Raw genomic sequence first — 23,564 nt, forward strand, 5'->3', positions numbered from 1 at the left:
TGGTGATAGTAGTGATTTGGTTATAAGCTGGCTGTAACTTAAAACGGGAATATGAGGGCTCATTGTCTGTATCCATATACATGTACTATAAGGTTGAATCTCTTCACAGCATGAATGTACAGTGAAACCTCATTTTAATAGTTACATCAATAGTCACATTAGAATAGTTTCTGGCATGTATAGTATGTATATTTTAGGAGTCAAAAGACAGTACATTGGTAAATATTTTTCTTGTACATTAAACATGCATGTCACTATAAAAGCATCATATGAGGTTTCACTGACATGTTTGCAATTGTATATTTTATACATGTACATATGGACAAACATATGCAAGCCACTGAGAAAAATCCAAGCACATGTGCTGGAATGTATGTTTGTGGTTTATGTTCCAATGGTAAACTTTTGTTCCTTTATTATTTTCAAATGTATATGCCTGTGTACATTACAAACATTCATGCAACACAGTTATGGGACCATTTTTATCTGAATGAGCTAAGGTCCAAAGGAGGTTTACCCAATAACTGAAACTTCACAAAAATCAAAGAGAAAAGTTGCTCCATGACAATTTATAAATTTCCAGTCTGGATTTCACCATAATTAAAGATGGTGTTAGTTCAACAAAATTTGATTTTAGTGTCTCAAGTGGATCTGAGAAAATCATGACTCATCTGAGTTACTGATAAGCCTGAGCTAATTATATTTTCCACTAATGAAAACCAAATAATGCTTGATAATATAAAACAAAATTTCCTAGGAGTTCAGAATATTCCATAGACACATTGACCTACTATTAAGTTTCCAAAGGCATCTTGTTTGCCAACTACGTAACAGCACAGTTTTTCTGCCACGATAATACAGGAGGATTGAAATACACTCTAACACACAACAGATCCCCCAAATACCACAAAGAGATCTCAAATATTTCACCAAGGTAACTATTGTTCCCCCCCACCCACCCAAAAAATAATCTTGTATGCCGAAGTTAGAAAAGAAATTTCACCTACATCGGGTCTTCCGTTTGAATTAGATATAAAAGAGTAAACATAGCTAATACATAGTCAGTTGGCCTCGGTTGATAGAAATCCACAGCTGTTTTCTGTGTTAGTAAAAGACATTTGTAGATACTTATAAAAGCACCTAGAGTGCAATAAATAAAATCAGTGAGTTAAGCCATTTTTGCTTTCTGCTCCCAATAGATTAATGAGTTAGTAGATTAATAAATTTTACTTTGTCCCACCCCCAACCCCATCAGAAGACCATACCTAATAATTATAAAGATGACTATTATTGTTCTTGTTATTGGTACTTGTCTCTTTTTGGCCATCAGGGAGGCTCAACGTTACATAATGCACTTTGCTGACAGCTGGCAGTTTTCTTACACAGACACACTGGAGCTGCTGAGTTATTCAGTCTTGTTTCTCGACACGAAACACACAGACTCGAACTCATTCGGAATGAATAGCAGTGTGTTAGCCTAAAGGAATTGACTCAGGGATGTCTGCACTGAGATTCTCGGGCACACAACGCAGGTGGGTTAAGGCAAGTATGTACGGTACAGCCTTTAGGGCAAACGACCTGCCATTTCAAACTTCGGTTACAAGGTCATCGTGGCATGTTTTTGTTTGTCTTTTTTGCAATTACATTGTCTAAGTAGCTGTGGTGCTATCAAGATGTATGGAGTGCAGAAAAGGGGGCTCTCAAACTAATGTGCCCCATGACTTCGCAGCTCACAGAGGTTGACTGGCTGGGCTGCCGAGGAGTTAGTAATGGCCAGCAGGGGGCACCAACGCGTCTCCTTTTGAACTTTAAAGGCCTGGAAGAAAGGAGCCTGCTTTCAGGAAATCCAGGATGGGCGTGTCCTGCATATTTGTCTGTTTCATTTAGAAAGGAGGTCAAGTGGAATTGGTTTGTGCGTGGTTGTGTGGTGTGTGTGTGTGTGTGTGTGTGTGTGTGTGTCCTGTTAATATGTATATATATTTAAATTCATCTGCTTCTTGCTCTTCATCAAATGCAGGAGGCCATTGCGAAACAAGTTCTTTGAGAGGTCCATGGGCTGACAAACTGAAGTCATCTGTATTATTTTGACCTGAGAGAGAGAAAAGATGTTTTTAATCAAAGGGGAGAGTGCTAGGTGCCTGTCCCTTACCACCTTTTCTCACCTCTCCAAGCACAAGTGCAGACAAAAAAGAAGGAAAGAAAAGAGAAGAAGCCCCAATTGGGTTTTAGCTAGATAAATTTCTTCTCCTTTTCTTTTTCCTTAGTGCAACTGCCTGGATAGAGAGACCCACTTGTGGTCATTCAAAAATCTATTTCTGGGGACGAATGAAATGAAGATGTATTACTGTACAATTGGGCTGCCCAATATAATGCACTGTTTTCACATGCTGCCTAATACTCCACAGGATTATCTCACTGGGCGGGAGCAGGATCAGATCTATGCTTGCTACTGTGGCAGTCCATGCAGTTACATTGCTAGAAAATTAATCTGTGGACATGGAAATTCTTTTTGCTGTAATTTCATAGTTACCAGTTGGTTTCAAAGAGGTTTATCAAAGTGTAAGAGAAAACATAAAAACCTTTCCTTTTAGATGGATTATAGATAATCTGAAAAATTGCAAAGCAAGAACATTCACAAAACCTAACTAAAAATAACAAGGACTGTGCATTCTTTGGCTATGGGTACTGAAACAGGGCTGTGACCGGCAGGCAGTATTGGCAGTGACTTCACAGCTTTCTCCAGGGTCCTGGCCACAGAAGGTTTGTGGGGTAGAATGAAAATCCCACAGCTAAAACTTCACATTACTTTTTAGCATTTGCTTTCTTTCAAAAGGACAGCTTTTATTTCCAGTTGCTCTATAATATTGTTAGGGTGCACAAACTGGCCCATGATGTTAAATTACTCTTACTTTACAAGACATATTTCTGGCAAGTTGACAGGAGAAGGCACACTCCAAATGACAAAGACAGAGGAGATACTCAGGTCTCTGCCTCTCAGCAGGGAACAAGGTTTGTAGGTGAATCAGTTTTGATTTTTCACAGGATTTGAATAGGCAATTGCTCTCAGATGAATGGTTTTGAGGGTTACAAAGTTTAAAAGGCCCTTCATTCAACATAGCATAGTGTAAAATCAAAAGGGAATAGAGGGAATGTACAGAAAGGGGAAGGTGCAGACTTTTATGGAAATAGGGCCGTTAAGTCAGTGTAAGCTACACCAACAAGAAAATAAAATCAGGGAATGTAACATGAAGTCGAATTCACAGCCCACCTTAAAATTTGTTGAGGACTGAATTAAGGGGATAGGAAAAGAGGTTGATAATCCTGGCTGTACCACCAACAAGTTGTGTGACGGTTGTTTTCCTTTCTCTTGATCAGTTTCCTCATCTATAAAATAAAATCTTTGTATTCTAGGATCCAAGGTTTCCTATGGGATGCTTTGTGGAAGAGGTGATAGTAGGATTTTGACTTTAATATTTTATGTACCTTAAGTATTCCTGACTTCTTAAATTTGAATTCCATTAAACATGTAAATTAGTTCCTAAGCAACAAAATTTGAAGGGTCTCATATAATTTTACTATTCATGGGCAGTATTTTTATTACTTCCACTTGGCTTTTAAACTATTTTATTTAACAAAATCATGAAAAATTTTGTCTTCAAGGAATTTAATCATTGACAAAGATATTCATTTTTATAAAGTCCCTGTTTAAATATCAACATTAGAATTATAAATGCCTGGTTTGAAACAATATGCTGATTATGTATAATTAGCATTATATATAATTAGCCTTCTCATGTTATTATTATAGATAGCTTAAAGTTAGATGAGTTACATCTAATTTATTATGGCTTGGTGATCTTTACTGATCATTTATATTGACCAACACAATGCAATGTTATATAATATAGTCAATATCAAGCAATGCATGCCTTGTAGATATTTGATCTACTCTTTTAAGTTCAAATACACTGTTATTTGTTACATGAGCTAATATTATATGTCATATGTCATATACAGAGGATATCCTTTGGGAAATGAGATATCTGATTTGACAAGGCTTTTCATGATGATGTTGGTTGACATAAGAATTATTTTCACTGTTAATAAATACTGTTTATTAAGCACTTACTATGAGACATATCCTATGTCTCCTATGTTTTACCTGGATTTTTTCATATAATTTCCAAACAATTAAATGAAGTACATGTGTTGTCATTTCTATTTTTCAGGTGAGGAAACTTAGGCTTGGTGAGATTAAAGTTTTTCAAACAAAGTTATATGATCAAGGTTATAATGAATTTAATCTCAGGCAGTATACTACTCCTAATTGCTTTGCCCTTTTAAAATAGCACACCTTACAGATGTTTACTCTAAAATATTGAGAAGAATGGCAAAGAATTCAAAAGATGTATAATTTTGTATTTTTGTTCTTGGAATTTCATGGAGGGTTACTTTACCATGGGGCAACATCCCTAGTCCATTTTATTTTTTATTTTGAGACAGGGTCTCTCTAAGATTTCAAGGCTGGCCTTGAATTTACAGTACTCTTGTTTCAGCCTTTCAAGTTTCTGGGATCACAGGTATACACAACCTCACCTGGTCTAATTTTATTTTTTGTTGTAGCTATCAGATTTTTCTGAGAGGTTTGGGTAGATACAGTATAAAGAGTATATTGCAAAAAAATAAAAAAGAGAGTATTAGAGGAAAATAATGTTAAGAAATATTTTATATAGAAAGTATATTTTAAAATAAAATTTAAAGACAGCGAGGTTTCAAAGAGCAAAATTTGAAAAAAATATAATATCTGGTGTCAAAAGAACAGCAGGACAATTGGAAATAACTGTGTCCTTTTTTTGGAGAAGGCAAGAGTTGAATTTGGTTGGGAAAAAATGACTTGAAGGAAGATACCAGTCTATTTATGAATTCACTGGATTCAAAGCATAAGGAGGCTAGGCCAGTTTTCATTCACCATTACATTTACCCTACCAACTCCCAGCATCATCTGCAGGTGGTTGGGACTCAGACATTATTAGCACTTGAAGAGAAGATATTTAAATAAAATATTGAGGCCAGGTCAGGTTAGACTTGCAGGCTATGGCAAGAAGTTTGGATTCTGTTCAGTAGGTAACAGGGAGTAACTGATGGCTTTTGGGCAGAGAGGTGAAATTCTCAGAATAGTACTTTGGGAAGATTAATTTGGCAGCCATGTGGAGGATGGGATGGAGGTTCTGAAATAAGGAAGAAGCTGGAGTTAGGGCAGTGGTGGTGGGCATGTAAAGAAAGGCTTAGAGACGCAATGCTTTGAATGACATATAGTATCCTCTAACTTCTGAATCAATAAAGTCTCTTCTATAAGTGATGATAGCAAATGCTTGCAGAGAGCTACCAGGACACAAATAAAAAAGGCAGGCACAATGCATGGATCATTCTCTTTTTAAAGAGAAGCTTAAAAGGATTATCTACAGATTAATCTCTTTGGAGGAGAAATACCTCCCAAATCCATTGATTATCCTATACACTAAAGATATTAAAAGGTAAATGATTTAATGGTGGAGGACAAGGACAACAAACACATATCTTCAAAGAGAGAAGTTCACATTTTAAAATGAATTGGAATCTTACTTTCTATTTTGATCTTCGCTTGCAATTCAGCATATCACTTGATGCTGATATATAGAATTTGTTATCAGTTGTTATCCAAGGGAATTTGCCTAAACACAGATATAAAAATCAGGCTCTGATTATATGTCTGCTCTTTTGAGTGCTAGAGTTCAGGGTTTGATAAGTTTCAGTGTTATTGTCCTAGTTTCATTTGCACTTTCACATTAGAAAAATGATAGAGAAGGAGCATTGTTCTGTTTTTAAAATTTCCTTTTGAATACTATGTATAACCATGGTGAATTATAATTAAGCATTTAAATGAGAACTCTTTTGAGAGTAATATGGAAAGCTGATAATTATACCAGGACAACCAACGTAAACTGGGACTAACCTCGGAAAAGCAGAAAATATGGTTTATATATAGTTTTTATACAATAGTGTACAATGTTATATCATTTTCAGAATATATAACTTTGTGGTAATTCAATTCTTGGAATATAATATACAAAATTTTGAGTCATGTAGGTGATATTTATGTAGGACTAATGGCAGAGATGGCATTTCTGTTAAGGTAAATTTAAAAAAAAATTATAAATAAAGTATCAGAATTATTCCATTCAAAACAATATTAATAGTGAAAATATATAACTGAAGAAGAGCTTCATGCCATCTGTTTTGTGCCATGATACATTTTCTTGATCATTTTTTGGTATCCCAGGAAAATACCTCCAAAGCAAGGTACTTACATGTACATAGGCTGAAGTTGTAAGTGAGACGTCTTCTGGGGCCCTTGGTAGCCATAAGAGTCAAAGCCACCTATGAAATCAACTGAAAAGGAACAATTTCCTTCATTAGTTAATTTCACAGAAGAACCCACTCCTGGTTAAGGTTCACACAGATTACAACATAAGACTTTTATTTATTTATTTTTTTAATTTTTATTTATTTATTTTTTTACCATTATCAAAAAACAATTTTATTTTATTTTATTTTTTTGTTTGTTTTTTTTTTAAATTTTTTATTTTTTATATTGGTTGTTCACAACATTACAAAGCTCTTGACATATCATATTTCATACATTAGATTGAACAACATAAGACTTTTAATAATCTGTTAAACTAAAAATAATTGTGGACAAAAAGTAAAAATAAAAAATTCTTCAAGGTAGTCATTTCCACTCCTCGAATGGTGTGAAATGCAATTATTGTCTTATAAGACTGTATTCACTTGGGAGAAGAAATTATGAACTTTTTTTTCCAGCAATTTTAAAATGCCATATGCCTTTTTGGCTAATATGGAGATTTTATGTATTATGTTATAAATGTTATGTCATAAAAATAATGATTGCCCAAGGGCATGTATCTAACATTAGTTGCACAGGAGCAGTAATATGTACTCTGATTGTTGAGTACAAGGTGCTGTGGTGGAGTCCACGGAAGTTAACTCAACACGGATTTCCCTGCCATCATGTGTTTTACAATCTGAAACAATAAGAGTGAAGTATTCAAAGGCCATACAGACCCAGATATTTAAGATACAATGAGATATAACCAGAGTTACTGTGGGACATGATGTTTTACAAAATGGCTGCAACAGTATCTCCTATCCCACATGTTTTCACAGCCTGATCTTTAAACCCGTCCCATCCAGTGGTTGGAGCTTGTGGTCCTTTCCTCTTGAACATGGGCACACCTTTGTGGTCATTTGAAAATAGTAGAAATGATACTATGTGACTTCCAGTGGCAGATCATAAAGGTGTCATACACTCCTCTCGCTCTTTTGGGCAACACAGCCACCATTGCATGAGGAAAGGCAAACTAGCCCACATGGACAGAGCAATGCAGAACCATCGATAGGTGCTGAAGCCGACAGGCTAGTGAGGTTCCAACCTATAGCCAGCATCAACATCCGGACATAGGAGAGAAAATGCCTCTAAGTGATTCCAGACCCCAAATGTTGAGTCAGTTCTGTTTTGAAGTCTTCCCAGCTCAGGTTCCTGACATCAGCAAAGAGACATAATCCATTCCTCTGGGCCTGAGTTATTAACATACAGAATCTATGAGCATAATAAATGATTGTCTTATACCTCAAAGTTTTGACAGAAATGGTAATGGAGACAGTAAATAGTAACAGTGACATGAAAAAGTTTGTAATTTTTTCATTTTTATTTCTGGATATAGAGGTTGTATGTGAAGATAAAAGGCAAAACAACAGGAGGCTGATGAGCTAGATTACAGGAAAGAAAGGCACAGGGAAATAGAGGTTGAATAAGGATGCACTAAGACACCTCGACTTTTTCTAGTATTGTATCCTATTGGCTTACTTTGTCTAGTTTGTGTTCTCTTGTCAATATCCTAGGGTGCTCCATATGGAAACTAAAGCAAGGGGCAATGTAACATAAAGTCTGTGATATCTGTGCTTTGAGGAAGCCTTTTCCCATTAAAAAAAAAAGATCATATTTTTTAGAGCATTTTAGGTTAATTTAATTTGTGCTTTTGCAAAATTTAGCAAAAATACAGAGATTCCTCAAGGTCCTGCCTTATATATGCATGGCCTCTGTTACTATCAACATATCTATCAGAGATGGAGTTACAAGTGATGAATCTATGTTGACACATGATTATCATCCCAAGCCCATCGTTGACATTGGTCTTTACTCTTGGTGTTGCAAATTCTATTGGTTTTGGCAAGTGTGTGGCATGTATCCACTATTATACTATCAAAATAGACTTCTTGCCTTAAAAATACTCTGTGTTGGGGCTGGGGATGTGGCTCAAGTGGAAGCATGCTTGACTGGCATGCGTGCGTCCCCGGGTTCGATCCTCAGCACCACATACAAAGATGTTGTGTCTGCCGAGAACTAAAAAAATTAAAAATTCTCTCTCTCTCTCTCTCTCTCTCTCTCTCTCTCTCTCTCTCTCTCTCTCTTTAAAAAGAAAACAAAAGAAAAATATACTCTGTGTTCTATCTAACCATGTCTCCCTCCCCATAATCCTTTGGTAATCACTATTTTTCACTGTCTCCATAATTTTATCTATCACAAGTGTCATAGAGTTGAAATCATATATATATATATATATATATATATATATATATATATATATATATATATATATCACAAGATAATATACATTTAAGTTTTCTCTAAGTTTTTTATTTATTTCTATATTTTTTTGGTACTGGTGATTGAACCCAGAGGTGGTTTTTTTTTTTTTTTTTTACCACTGAGCCATATCCTTAGCCTTTTTTTTTTTTTTTTTTAACTTTTGAGACAGAGTCTCTCAAAGTTGCTGAGGGCCTCACTAAGATGCTGAGACTGACCTCAAACTTGGAATTCTCTTGCCTCAGCCTCCTGAGTTGTTGGGATTATAGGCATGAACCACTGTACCTTACTACTTGTTGGTTTCTTTTAATCATGAGAAATACTTTTTTAAAAAATTTATTCTGATTTGTTATACACAATGGCAGAATGCAATTCATTTCATATTACACATATAGAGCCCAATTTTTCAAGACACTGATTGTATACAAAGTATTTTCACACCATTATTGTCTTATACATGTACTTAGGGTAATGATATCTAACTCATTCCACCATCATTCCTACCCCCTTGTCCTCTCTTTTCCCTCTTCCCTTTGTTCTACCTGAAGTTCCTCCATTCATCCCTTGACCTCCCCCCACACAATTGCCATTATGCATCTACATATCAAAGAAAACATTTGGCCTTTGTTTTTCTGGGGTTGGCTTGCTTCACTTAGCATTATATTCTCCAACTTCATCCATTTACCTGCACATGCATGATTTTACTCTCTTTTAGTGCTGAGTAATGTTCCATTGTGTATATATACCAAAGTTTCCCTATCCATTCATCTACTGAAGGGCATCTGGGTTGGTTCCATAATTTAGCTATGGTGAATTATGCTGCTATAAACATTGATGTGGCTGTGTCACTGTAGTATGCTGTTTTTAAGTCCTTTGGGTATAGACTGAAGAGTGGGATAGCTGGGTCAAATGGAGGTTCCATTCCCAGTTTTCCAAGGAATTTCCATACTGCTTTCCAGATTATCTGCACCAATTTGCAGTCCTACCACTCCAGTCAGAGTGGAAGCTATTAAGAATACAAGCAACAATAAGTGTTGGCGAGGAAGTGGTGAGAAACACTTTTTGTGAAGTAGATAGCCTCTTTTTCCTTATCAGAAGTGGAGAGATCCTGATATTAGGAGGATATGAGTTTAAGTACTATTTGGTCTACCTGATGGTTGTGTTATCTTAGGCAGGTTACAAATTCTAAATTGGTGACAGCTTTGGAACTTTACCATGTATTTAATTTTATAGAAGAAAAATTTTGAAAGTGAATTTCTATTGTTTTCTACATTGTTCGCACTTGAATTTTAGCTTATATAGACAATATCAGAAGAGCTGTACAATAATTAAATGGCAACACTATTGACAGTTTGTACTTTGAGAAATTTTTTTTAAGACTAGTGCTTTATTGCCTGAATTCCCATTTTTAGGGTGAGCTCTTGCCAAACAACGGACTTCATTATGAACAAGATTCCTGAGAATTATTCCCAGGGTTAAAGCTTCATGACTTTGGTGCTAGAAAATAGAGTGGGCCACAGTAGATGAAGGACAGAAATAAGCAATAAGGTCTCAATGAAATTGAGATCCAGATTTATTGTGTTATTGTTATTGTTGTTGTTTTGAGATATTTCATTAGCTTGTTCCCAGAGACTGCAGATAAGCCAGACGGTGATTATGAACCAAAGATTTTGGAGTACCCCTAGGGATGGAGTACCTGAGGAAATAAGATAAATCTTCAAGTTCAAAAGATGGAAGTAGGACCAAAAGTGGGGACTAAAGCTGAGTAAGACACAATGCAGACCTCCCTAAGACACAGGGGGAGGTCAGGAAGGACTTAGGGTGTGTCCTGAACATGAATATCCTGAACACTAATAGTGCCTAAACTTTAATGTAGTTTGAATCCTCTGGGGCTTGCTCTTTAGTTGCCATGACCTGTATGTTGGGAATGTGGGTAGAACTGGCTCATAGCTACCCAGTTGGGGAGGAGAACACAAACTCCAATGGAAGGAGCCCAATTTTCCAGATTCTTCTGAGTGTTCAGTTGGACTGGATCATGGAAAATGTTCCAACAGTCAGAGATCCACCATGAAGATGAGAAAAAGAAGATGCTCTGAATATAACCAGGGTGATTTTCACTATTTAACCCTGGAGGGGACATTCAAATTTAAGCCAGTAGCACAGGGCATATTTTCTATAGTTTACATGAAATACATGCCAGAGTTCACAGCCTAGGAAATTGTGCATGACCAATTTCCATGTGCATTTGGTTCTCAGTAATTGTTTGGATATCTTTCTAAGTGACTTTAGGGAGGAATAGAAATCAGCTGTAACCAGTTGACCACCATTAAGACCAAAGTGAATCAGCTAGGTAAACCTGATCTCTGAACCCTTTTACAAAGGGTCTTTCAGTGCCTTATGGAATGCTTTAGGATGCCACATGGGTGGTGAGCAGAGGTGGATGAAATGGCCTTATTACTCTCAAAAAATTGAAATACTGGGGTTGGCTTACGTTTTAAATATATCTTTAATACCACTTTGATCTGTTCTCAATTTATTTTAAATGTTTCTTCAGGCTTTATAGGAGCTACTGCTTACTGTAAAATTTTTCTGAGCAATAGGGATTATGAAACAGCTGATAGATCCTTCTCCAGGTAATTATGAAAAGAGTTACGTGTGGGGTCATAGCCCACCTCTGCATTATTTTGAAAAAGAGTATCTTTTATCAAAAAAAGATCTCTTTAATTTCTGAAAAGAAAAATAAAATACATTCCCAACAATTGTGAAGTGTTTAATAGTGCCTAAAGCTCTTTCAAGAGATATCATTTATCTTTACAATATTACTGTCAGGTGGGTAGGAATAATTATCTTCATTTTACAAATGAATACAGGTTTATTGCTGGAGGTAGTAAACAGCAGAGGACAGGACAGAGTCAGGTATTTTCTTTCCTTCCAAGTATATTCTGCTTTCACTCTTGCCATTCTAGTAAATTCCTGGAACGTTTTCAAAGATGATCCAAGGTTTCAAGTCACGCATTGGATTAAATCTAAAATCTTTAGAATTTTATTTTCTTTCCACATTATTTGCCAAAAGTTTTGAGTATTTCTTTTGTGTTCTCTACAGATTATAGGGTCTTCTTTTATTATTTATTCTCCAGCATCATTATTTGTGTTCCTGGAATTTTTTGCTCTTTTTGTCTCCTCCTTATCTCCAATCTAATATTCTAGAAATATTGTGATGTGAACAGTGACTGGCCCAGTTGCCACTGGGGTGTATCCACCAGTGACAGTTACGAATGACGTGTTGTGAGTTCTGCAATATGTCTCGCAAGGCGATGAGGCAGGTGCAACTAAAGGCTTAGTTCATTGGCTTTTGTCTAATAAATGATGCAAGCCACCACATAAGCACTCAAGTAGTCCTTCCTTCTGAAAATTGTTTGTTTATTATCAGCACCATCTTGCATCACTCTTATTACAGTGAGGTTTTTGCAAAGTAATAAGGGATGTTTTCTTTATTTCAATGTGTCATATTGTCTGTGTTACACTTCAATGCTCAATAGAAAATGTGAAAGGGGAGTTGCTAAAGTCCTGAGTTAGAATTAGGAGGATGAGAAAGAAAAGATGTCAATGAATGCAAAATAAATAGACAACGAGGTAGAACACATGAAACATATAGTGTTTGAACATGAAGAAGGGGAGGGGAAGGAAAGAGTCAAGGTTGATTCTCAGAAGGTTTTTTTGTTAGGGTAATGTTGCCTCTTTCAACAGAACAAAAAAGAATGTCAGGAAGAAGCTGGTGTCTGGTGTGGTGAGCCGTTCCTGCGGACTGTGGTCGCCATTACATGATGGCGCTGGCTCCATTGTGGTCTGTGAAGGACAACTCCATATCAAAGAGAGTTGGCGTGTTCCCAGCTCCTTATCAGAGAAAGTTGGCGTGTCATTTTCTAGCACCCTGTGAGAAGGGTACACGTGGCAGCTTTGCATTGGGGTTCGCGGTGCTTTATTAAGGCTGGGAGGGGCATCCGAGGTAGGAGTAGAAGAATTATTAGAAGAATATCAAGGGCCTGAATAAACTGCTGAAAGAAGATTCCTGAGTCGCGTCTTCCTTGCGGGCAAGGGGGGTCGCGATAGTCTGGCTTCCTTTTGGAAATGCAGTTTTTAAGTTATAAGTGGCACCCAATTGGCAAAGTCCAGGAAAAGGGAAAAAATAAATGTAATTGGTGCAAGGTGAATTGGGGACTTGCTTAGATTTTAGAGATGAATTTCTGTTTTCTCACTTAGCTTTATTTGCTTCATTGCAACCTATCTCTACCTGACATATTATAAATCTATTTGTTTGTCGATTGCCTCTGCCACTATAATGTAAGCTGCACGTGATTTACTGTTCTTTGTTGTTTATTGTTTACGACAATAGCCTGGGAACTCAGAACAATATTTGGCTCATGGATGACACTCAATTCATATTTACTGAATGAACTCCATAGACCCTTTATGCTGCAAAGGAAAATAAGGTACTTGATCAGTGCATGGAAGATGCTAGCAAAATTTCCAGATGAAATTGGATTGAGTGTTTTTATCCTTTCTTCCACAAGGTCTTGAATGATGTAAGAAAAGCGAAAATATTTCATAGAAGATTTGGACTGTTAGTTGTCAGTTAAGTGCTTTGAGATAAACAATAGAATCTTTTTGGATATCAATGGTAAGAAGCCACCTCTGCAACTTTTCTGGTCAAGGATGGTGGAAGAAAAGAGGCTAGGATGTGCTTTAGCATTAACATGGCTAGGTTGAGATGGTCATTTATTAATGAATGCCATACAGCATCACAAATGTTAATCATTGGTAGGAAATACATGATTCTCTTTCTGGATAGTTTGTGGCATCCTAATCAGAGACTCACAACTAGGCAGAGAGTGACAAGGTAATAGAGCTTGCATTTGTTCAATCATTTCCTCATTGTAGGAGTTTATCTTTGACCCTTCAAAGACAACTCAGGATTTAAAAAAAATAGCTTTTTTGAGTTGTAATTGATATACAAAATCCACACATACTTTATATATACAGTTTGAGGAGTTTGGTATTTGCATACCTATGAAACCATCACCACAATCAAGGTATCAGACATATCAATCATTTACAAAAGACAACTCAGGAATGTTATAATTTTCTTTGCAAGTGTGGCTACAGGGTTTTCTCTTAGCCTTAGTTTTCCTATCTGCAATCTGGGTATGTTCATATCTACTGACCTATGGAGGCACAGGGAAATCCAATTATTTTAAATTAGTAAAATGCCATATCAGTTAAATTGCTACAACTTAATCATGTTAGTAATCGTAGAATTCAGAAATAATAGAATAAGAGAAAAATGTTTCATGAATAAATATTCTTTAATAAAATATATTCCCTGTGGTGAATCTCTGTTTTATTTAAACCTTTAAATCATGAACACAGAATTCAGCAAACCTAAAGCTGCTTTTTTAAATACATGTTGGCAGCGAGGTATTGTAATATAAAATTGTCCCTTGGTTACTAATGACAAAGCCACTAGTCAACACTCTTTTAGAGACAGGGCTGAAAAAAACCACGAGGGAAAAATTGAAAAGGCAGTTCACAGAAAACTAAGCCTAAATATTTAGAAGAACTCATTGAAGGACGTTAAAGAATTTGTGTGGGCCTATGAAAATAGAGTGTCTATCCATTACCTCTGCAGGTATGAATTTTAATGGTACTTACTCAACTTGCACAAAAGGAATTTAAAATACAACTAACCGTAGGCCAAATGGAAAAAAATAGCCTTCTTCCCACACAGACGTGGTGGCAGCAGTTAAAGCTGACTGGGTGAGCTTGGGGTTTTCAGCCTGGACTAAAATCTCCCACTGGAGAGTGAGTTCTCCCTACCCCCACCATTAGGAAAACACAGTCCTTTGTAGGAGCACTTAATCTTGTAGTTGTCTGAAAGATCACTAAAGTGTGAGGCTACTAAGGGTTTCTAGCAGATAAAGTACACGTTGAATGAAATGAGTCTGATTAGCTAAATCCGGCAGAAGCTTCACTTCCTAACCATCTTGTCAGATATGTTTTTCAAGGTCTTAGGATCTTATTTTCCATGTTTCCCTCTTAGTTGTCTCAGAATCAGATCCTTATTATTGTAAACTTGGTAATACATATGCACATGTTGAAAAAAATGAAGGCCCAAAGCAGTACCAAGGTGTCATAGTAAATAAAATATTTATTTAGTTAAAATATCTTTGAAAAAACGCTTTAAGCTTTTAGTTCCAAAGACCTAGTAAAAAGGAAATATAATTTCCACTAGAAAAAAAAAAAGATTTTGTCAGGTTGTTCTTGTCTCTGCCAATTCTCAGGAAAAGCAATACCTAGGGATTGTAAGAAATACATGAGAGTTTTTTGTTGAGGACAGAATCTTAATATTAGATTGTCTTCTAATAATAGAATGCTATCATTGGATATATCACAGGGAAGCTATGAGGTAGCAAAAAATTGGAGGCTTTGGAGTCAGTTATCAAGAATATATGTAACAATAAATGTTGGCGAGAACGTGGGGAAAAACTTCACTCATACATTATTGGTGGGACTGCAAATTGGTGAAACCATTATGGAAAGCAGTATGGAGATTCCTCAGAAAACTTGGAATGAAGCACCATTTGACTCAGCTATCCCGCTCTTTGGTTTAAACCTAAAGAACTTAAAATCAGCATATTACAGTGATACAGCCATCAGTATTTGTAGCAGCTCAACTCACAATAGCTAAGCTATGGAGCCACTAAATGAATAGAGAAAATGTGGTATATATGCGCAAAGAAATATCACTCATCTATAAAGAAAAATAAAATTATGTCATTTGCTGGTAAATCAATGGATCTGAAGACTATCATGATAAGTGAAATAAGCCAATCCCCCAAAGCCAAAGGCCGAATGTTCTCTCTGATATATGGGTGCTAACACACAATAAGGAGTTGGGAGGGAAGAATAGAAGTTCATTGAATTAGACAAAGGGGAATGAAGGGAAGGGAGGAGGGATGGGAATAGGAAAGACAGTAGAGTGAATCAGACATAACTATGTTCAATGCTCATATATGAATACACAACCAGGGAAATTCCCCATCATGTACAACTGGAAGAATGGAATCCTAATTAGAATAAGTTATACTCCATATATGTATAATAAATCAAATTAAACTCTATTGTCATATGTATATAAAAAGAACTAATAAAAACATATTATGGGGGCTGAAGCTGTGGCTCAGTGGTAGCACACTTGCCTGGCATGGGTGAGGCACTGAGTTTAATTCTCAGCACCAGGTATAAATAAAATAAAGGTCTAGCAACAACTAAAAAATATTAAAAAAAACATTATGTTTAGATTCAGGGTCCCATCTTTTTTGGAAAAAGGATTTATACAAGAGGGTTGGTTGGAATTATGCTTTAAAATGTATATTTAGGCTATTTACTAATGTGATTAGAATTATGTAGTCCAGGAGACTAGATGGAGAAAAAAAAATTAAATGTAAGAACTCTGTACTGCTAGGAATGTAAGAGAGGAAGCCATCAACAGAAGCTGAGAAGAACTGAGCAGGTCTATGGAGATCCTTTAGACACTACTTAGTTGGTTAACTATATAGTCTGACAAGCAATAAAATACCCCATGTGGCCTAATGTAAAAACAAAAACAAAGAAAAAAACAGAAAGATATTTTATACTAAAACCCAAATACATAGAACTGAGTTTCCATATTTCAAATATTTTTGGAAATCACCTTGCACATTATCAGAAAGGACACAGAGAGGGAGGACCAATCTGGTGTTTGGGTCCTTGAAGCCTAACAAATATATCAGCAAAGGAAGCTGTCCAAAGGAGTAGTTGAGAATAAGGACACGGAAAGACCTGCATCCTGGATTAGGCAGGCAGAAGGTCAAGTTCAGTGGATGAATTACTTTGCAGGGGAAAATCTTACCTGTTCTTCTCAGATTTGGGCACAGTTTTAAAGAGGCAAAAGAATAATCATCAATGTAGAGAAGTATTGAGTTCTGGAGGAGAAATTGAAGGAGTTTTTGTTTGATAGCACTGACTTTCTCAGATTTGAGTATTTGGTTTATGGAGGCTGGAAAGGTTAGGAACAGGTCCCATGGAGAGTGTGGCACACTGTGGGCCAAAGAGTAGAAAGCACTGTTAAGTAGGACCAGCGTCCAGCTGGGTGAAGCAAGTACACATAGGCAGTGGGGCATAGTGACTTTCCAGCATTGGGAAACTACCCAGGATGAGAAGTAGAGAAATGGAATCTGAGCCTCCTCAGGCATGGATGTTGAAAAGCCAAGCATGGAGGTAGGGTTATGGGAGTACCACCACTTTTGCCAACCCTGGGGACAGATGAAGGGTAGAAAGATGGGAAGCAGGAGAAAGCCCAGGGTTCTGGTGCAAGGAAGCTTCCAAATAGCGGTGAAGACACCTCTTTCAGGAAGGAGGCAGAAGAATGAAAGGAAAAGATGGGAGTCTACAGCTGGTTGGAGAATTTCAAGAACAGGTGGTCTTAGATAAACCTTCTACCACCATACTGAAGGTGATCCCAGTATATCCTTCCATGATGAAGAACTTGAAGCGGGTGGATGAAGTGAGTGGTATGAGGTGGGGTAGAGCTGAGAAGCTGAAGAAATTGTAAAGCAAGAGTTGGAAGATTGCATATCCAGATATCTTTGATACTTTCCATAAATGTAGAGAAGCATGCAGAACAGGATGAAGCAACTAAGTCAACTTCACCTTCAATATGTCTGGGCTCACTTTGTGTCACACCACTGGGATGGATTGGATTCTCTGTATTGCTCTACCCTGGTAGAATTGCTTCCAATTATATATGACATGACTTTCAGACAAAATTGGAGGGAACAGCAGTTATTACAGTTATAGGTGAGCTAGTTAGACAGGACTTGGCATGTCTTCTCAGCTGACATCCAGGATATATTTAGAATGCACAAACCATTTAAATGTAGCAGTTTTAGTTAAGATCATGGACGCATTAACATATGTATATTTAGGGGAATAAAAAAATAAACATGCATGCTATAATCACTCATTAGAGAAATATTCCTCACCTTGTAATTTTTGCTGACATTATCTTTTTATCATTTTTTTCAGCCTCCAGAGTAGAAAAATCACAAAACGCCTGAGCCTAAATGAATCATAATCATCTTAGTAGAACAAGAGTAGCAGTTTCAGGAATGAGAATGTCCTATGATTACTCTTAGCATTTTATTGATACATGAGCGGATTGAAACTAGATTTGTTATTTTGAACTCATTAAAAACATTTAAAATTGTACTTGTGTGAAATATGGTGTACATCTAGTCAACATGGGCACAAACAGTAAAAATGTAGTTTTCTCTTAAAAAGATGTGCCTAGTTTATTAAAAACCTATATATCTTTCTGACTTGTCCTTCAGTTTTATCTGAAGTGTCACTTCCTCAGGAAGGAATGTCCTCTTCTTCTAAACTACATGAGATTCTCTTGCAGTGCATTCTTATGGTACCCTACTTTCTTTGTCTGCATTTCTGTGGTTTCTTTTTTTTTTTCATTCCTCTTTCTATTGGAATTGTGTGCTACACCACAGTCATTATTAAGGCAAAGAGTGTATCTATGTGGTTCTCTGCTTCATCCCTGATGACTGCCACAGAGTAGCTGCTCAATAAATATTTGTTGGAAGAATCTATCTGGATATTCAAGCAAAGTACATACGAAAATATACTAATAATTGGGAGGCTTATAATAATTCAGGCCACTTCTGCCTCTAATGGTTGTTTGACTTTCTGCAAGACAACTCAAGTTTCCTGATCATCAACATAAAAAGTAAGAGATTGCTAAGATTGTTCATAGATCTATGATTCTGCAAATTCTATATTTCTAGGATTGGTTTACATATCAATGGTAGCAATAAACTGTTTAAAATGAGCATATCTGTAAAAACACAGTGAATGGGGAAAAATCGTGCAAAGGAGTTATTGCCATCTGGCTGTTACTATCATGCATTGATTTTACTATGCAAATTTTCTGGGAGTTGAGCTGCTGAATAGAAGATATGTATACAGTCAGTCCTCCAGATCCAAGAGTTCTACATTCATGGATATTACCAATCATGGAATGAAAACTTGGGGAGAAAAAGTTGTGTCTCTACTGAACATGTAGAGATTTTTCAAAATATTTATTTATTTATGTATCTTTAGTTTTAGGTGGACACATTATTTTGTTTTTATGTGGTGCTGAGGATCGAACCCAGTGCCTCATGCATGCTAGGCGAGCACTCTAGCACTGAGCCACAATTCCAGCCCCCAAGATTTGTTTTTTTTTTGGTCATTATTTGCTAAATAATATAATACAGCAACTATTTACATAGCATTTACATTTTATTAGGTATTATAAGTATTCTAAAGATTATTTAAAATATACTAGAGGATTGTGTAGGTTATAGGCAAATGCTATGCCATTTTATATAAGGGACATGAACATCCATAGACTTTGGTAGCCCTGGGGCCAGGGGTGTCCTGAAAGCAATCCTGCATGGATACACATGAATGAGTGCATATGACATTTGGAACCTGAGGCATGACAATTCCCAGTGGAAAAAGAGTAATTGAAAAAAATGTCAGACTGGGAAGGGAGAGTAGGATTTGACAGGGTTGGGGCCCTCAGAAGTACTGTCCCCCATCCAATTTAACTCAGTGATGATGGAGTATGAATGTGGGCCTGGGTGCTTCCCTTTGCAGCCCCACTCTTGGGGATTCCTTTGACATCAACTTCATTAGTTACAAAGGCAGCAATCCATATCCAATTTTCTTCTTGTGTCAGGATTGTTCATGTATAAACTAGGCTCCTTTGTTGGGAACATTTGAAATTAATCCTATAAACAAACAAACAAACAAATGCAAATTTTACACTTCCTGCCCTAGCCAACCCTGCTGGCTCTGAGGTCTGGCTACCACCTATGATACATAAAAATGAATTGAAATTCCTACTCTGGACCTAACCTAATTTTCATGTGATAATAGGCATGGATTCCCAGAAGTGTTGTATGCCTCTTGATAGTAACATCCTAATTTCCTTTCCTGGTAAATGTTTTAAATAAGATTTTCGCACCAAAGGAAATTAACCTTTAAATTAATCGTAATTATAAAATGCCATCACTGATTTTTGTCTTCACCCTAATTACTTTCTATTATTTAAACAAATCACACCTCCTGTGAGTTTTAAGTTTGTTTCTCTTTCATTCCCTGCCACACGATGCCAACCAATCATCGCAGAGGCCTTTCTGTGTATCCTCTGCTGGAGTGACCTCACTTAAATGTCACACAGGATTGAGGGTTTGTGCTGGCTTGCTGTTGACAAATCTCCCTTTCAGCTCCTGCATGTAAGGCTAAGGTGTTTTCATTCTGCCTGCCTGAGGACAGTATTTGGAGATTGTGTTTCTCTGTCCTCCAGATATTAAGAAGGAGATAGCCAAGCCCAGCTTTCTTTTCTCTTAGATGCCAAATCCCAAACTAAACACACCTGGTGTAACGAAGTGGACACCCACCAACATCATTCATCAAAAGACTGAGGTCATCTTCTCAGCCTGTTTCTTATCTGGAGGGCTTTTAGAGAGCATTCTATTTCCTGGGCTACCTTTGTCTTGTTTGCATTTTTTTTTTCTTTGAAGAGGAGATCTTAGTGACTTTATTTTGTGAGCATGTTTATCAACATTATGGTGCTAAAAAAAAATCCCATTTTTCTGTAGCTTGGCTACTTTCTTCCTTGTGTCGTTATCTCTGTGAGTGTAGAGGGAGTTGGTGAGGTGACAAGCACAGAACAGCCACCACGGGTGGGTGGTGTCTGCACAACTGGAAGAAGTGAAATGATCAAAATGGAAGATTTTTCTATCAATCATTCCTGTAAATGGCACCCCTTCTCTTTCCATCACAGACTCTGGCTTTCTTTTCTATTGAGGCTGATCAAAACGTCGTGAATATTTCGCATCTACAGGATAATTTCAGTTCACCCTGACAGGTATCTTCTGCATAAAATACCTCTTTTATACAGCTCAGTTAAGAGTCCCCCTTTGCTTATCTGAATAGTGTCACCTCGGTACCAGTGCTTTAGAAGCCAAGCCCTGATTATTCTAAATCAACAGAGAATAAATCAGTTTCTTTTCCTTAATATTTTTGACTTGGAAAGATTAGATTTATTTAAAGATGAACATGGTATGCATGCGTATGTTTATGTGTGTGTTTGTGTGAGTGAAAGCAATATGGTATCATGGAGGAGATATTATGAGAAAAGAGAAAAAAGAAATGATTGTTGAAGAACCATCCTCAAATTGAATGGACAAATTTAGACATAGAACTCATGTGTTTTAAGGGACCACAAGAGGGAGCAATTTGATAGAAGGCTGAAAAAGAGACCAGTGCTAGCTAATTTTGGAGACAATATAAAAATGATGTTTCTCTTTAGAGAACACCATTATCACTGATAGGAACTTGCGTGTGATTGGCAGCAGGGATATGCATGTGTAGCCATCTACAGCACATATTTCTCCCTCTTTTCTTCCATTTATGCAGAAAATGAAAAAAAAAAAAAAGATGCTTTGCTCTAATAGGTTGTTCATTTAGTTTAGAATAAGCTGAGATCTAAGGAGAAGTCACATTTTCTTGTCAGTTTCCATACAGTCCAAGAAATGTTTGTGGAGAGCCAAGTGATTAATTCACATGTGGCCCAGAATCTTACTGTGTCTTCCTCCAGGTTGAGATGTGCTCGTTACTGAAGATACAGCAGAGAATGACATGTGTGTATCCTAATGGCACCTCTAATACTTATTTATTCTGAGGAGTCAGATGTACTATGGGATGTCAGAAGTTCACAAATAAGCTCAGTGACTTTGGGAAAGTGACTTAATCTTTATGGGTCTATAAAATTAAGGCTTTGAAACAAGAGTAGAAGGCCATAGTTTTCTATCATTTTAAACCCTGAAGAATTCGTAGTTCAAAAGAAATGTTATGCAGAACCAAAGGATATAAAATTAAATGCAGAACTTCAATCCTTGTGATAGCCGAGTGGAAAAGGTGACATCTCCTTGCATTGTGATCCCACTAGGTTTCTGCAGAGAGTAGCTAGAGGTTAGTGGCATTTAAAGTCTGGACCAATATGTGATCTTGTTCAGAGATGAGGAAAGAAAAGGCAAGTTTGAGTTTGATGGGAAACTAGTGGATATGGATGAAACTGTTTCACTCAGTCACCTTGAAATTCCTAAAATAGTTGTTTTAAAGAGATATAAAACAATAACATAAAACAATACATGTTACTCCTTCATTTGGTTGTTTGAGTATAAGACTAGTATGAGACTCAATAAGTGAAATAAACACATTATTTTTACAATCTACCTGTTGACAGGGCCATGAGAATGAAGAGTGATTTATAAATAACCAGAAAGCAAGCTCGGGTTACCAAACAGAATGTAGTAGTCCTAACAGCCTGATAGGAGGAATGACAGGTGATAAATAGGGAGGCAACAAGGAAGGCAGCTAATCAAAACCAGGAGACATACGCTAGCTAATGTGTTAACTGAGAATCAGGACTGAACTGGATCATCTTCATTTTCTTTTCTCCCCCTTGTTCTATCTTTATTTTCCGTACTTTCTGCATTAAACCTACATTACTCTGTAACCAGGAAGAAAGGTTATTTTTACAGGGAGGTACAGATCTCCTTGATCTCCTGTTCACCCTTTCCCTAGGCAGTGGTGAGTGACTGTTCAAAGAACAGCATTCAAATTTAGTGATTCTGAAACTGGAGAAATGATCAAAACATACAGAACATAGTTCAATAAGTAGATGTGTTGGCCAGCAGGTTTCAGAAGAAAAATCAGACAAAAGTAACATAAAATTCTTATCCCAAGAGAAGTGAGTAATTTTCTGTGTTTTTTTTTTCCAAATGAGAGATTCTATAAATTGCCTTTGACTTTGATCCCTAGGCCACTTGATTTCAGATAACCCCAAGACAGGTTTTCATTTATTTGTGCTTGGTGTGTGGTTACATGTACCTGTCTAATTCTAAGTCTAAACATCCGGAATTCATTTTTTTTTAAAATATTGCTTTGAAAACTATTTCCCGAGTATATATTTTTAAATGAAATTTCATGTCTTTTCCTAGATGATTTCAATAGTTAGTAACATTTGCAAATATGTTGAATCTTTTTTAGAAAAGATAGTGATTACAGTCCCCTCTCAGTAGCTCTAGAACATTGGCTCCAGGACCCTCCTGTGGATGCCAAAATCCATGGATGCTCAAGTCCCTTAGATAAAGTGTGACAGTATTTGTATATAATCTACAATAACCTCCTGTATACTTTGTCATCTCTAGATTACTTATAATATCTAATAAAACGTAAATACTACATAAATGCTTTTTATTCTGTGTTATTTGGGGAATGCAGCATAGATGGAAAAATTTTGCCAAATATTTCTGATCTCTGGTTGGTTGCAACCATGGGTATGGAAGACAGACTGTACTTAGAAAACTGAATTCATTTGCAAGAGGACCAATCTTGAGTTTAACTATTAAGAAAAAATTTGCTAAGGAAACATAACAAAAGTCGAGAAATAATATGACAATGAATTTTTTTCCTTTCATGAATTAGGGACATTTTCCATTGCTGTATGGATTTTTTTTAATTGTTAACAATGCTAACAAAGCATAAAGACAAATTCTCAATTCTGTCACTGAAGTGGATATCCCACTGGTGCACAGAAGAGCTGGGGATGAAGTGAGACAGAAGAATTACATATATGATTAAAAAACATACCAGACCAGGAATCTCTGAAAATTTCTTTTTTTCAAATACTGTAATAAAA

General features: G+C 36.6%; 1 long non-coding RNA gene across 1 annotated transcript in view; it reads right to left on the reverse strand.

The window, feature by feature from the left end:
• Positions 1-1,292: 1,292 nt before the first annotated feature.
• The window catches only part of LOC144372324 (uncharacterized), a 28,286-nt gene continuing 6,014 nt past the window's right edge, over positions 1,293-23,564 (reverse strand). The window contains exons 2-3 of the long non-coding RNA XR_013432338.1: positions 6,348-6,429; positions 1,293-2,089 (exon numbers count right to left, since the gene is read on the reverse strand). This is a non-coding gene — a long non-coding RNA (uncharacterized LOC144372324). The remainder of the gene's footprint in view (positions 2,090-6,347; positions 6,430-23,564) is intronic.

This window comes from Ictidomys tridecemlineatus (assembly GCF_052094955.1).
Source record: "Ictidomys tridecemlineatus isolate mIctTri1 chromosome 12 unlocalized genomic scaffold, mIctTri1.hap1 SUPER_12_unloc_4, whole genome shotgun sequence".
NCBI classification, from domain to species: Eukaryota; Metazoa; Chordata; class Mammalia; order Rodentia; family Sciuridae; genus Ictidomys; species Ictidomys tridecemlineatus.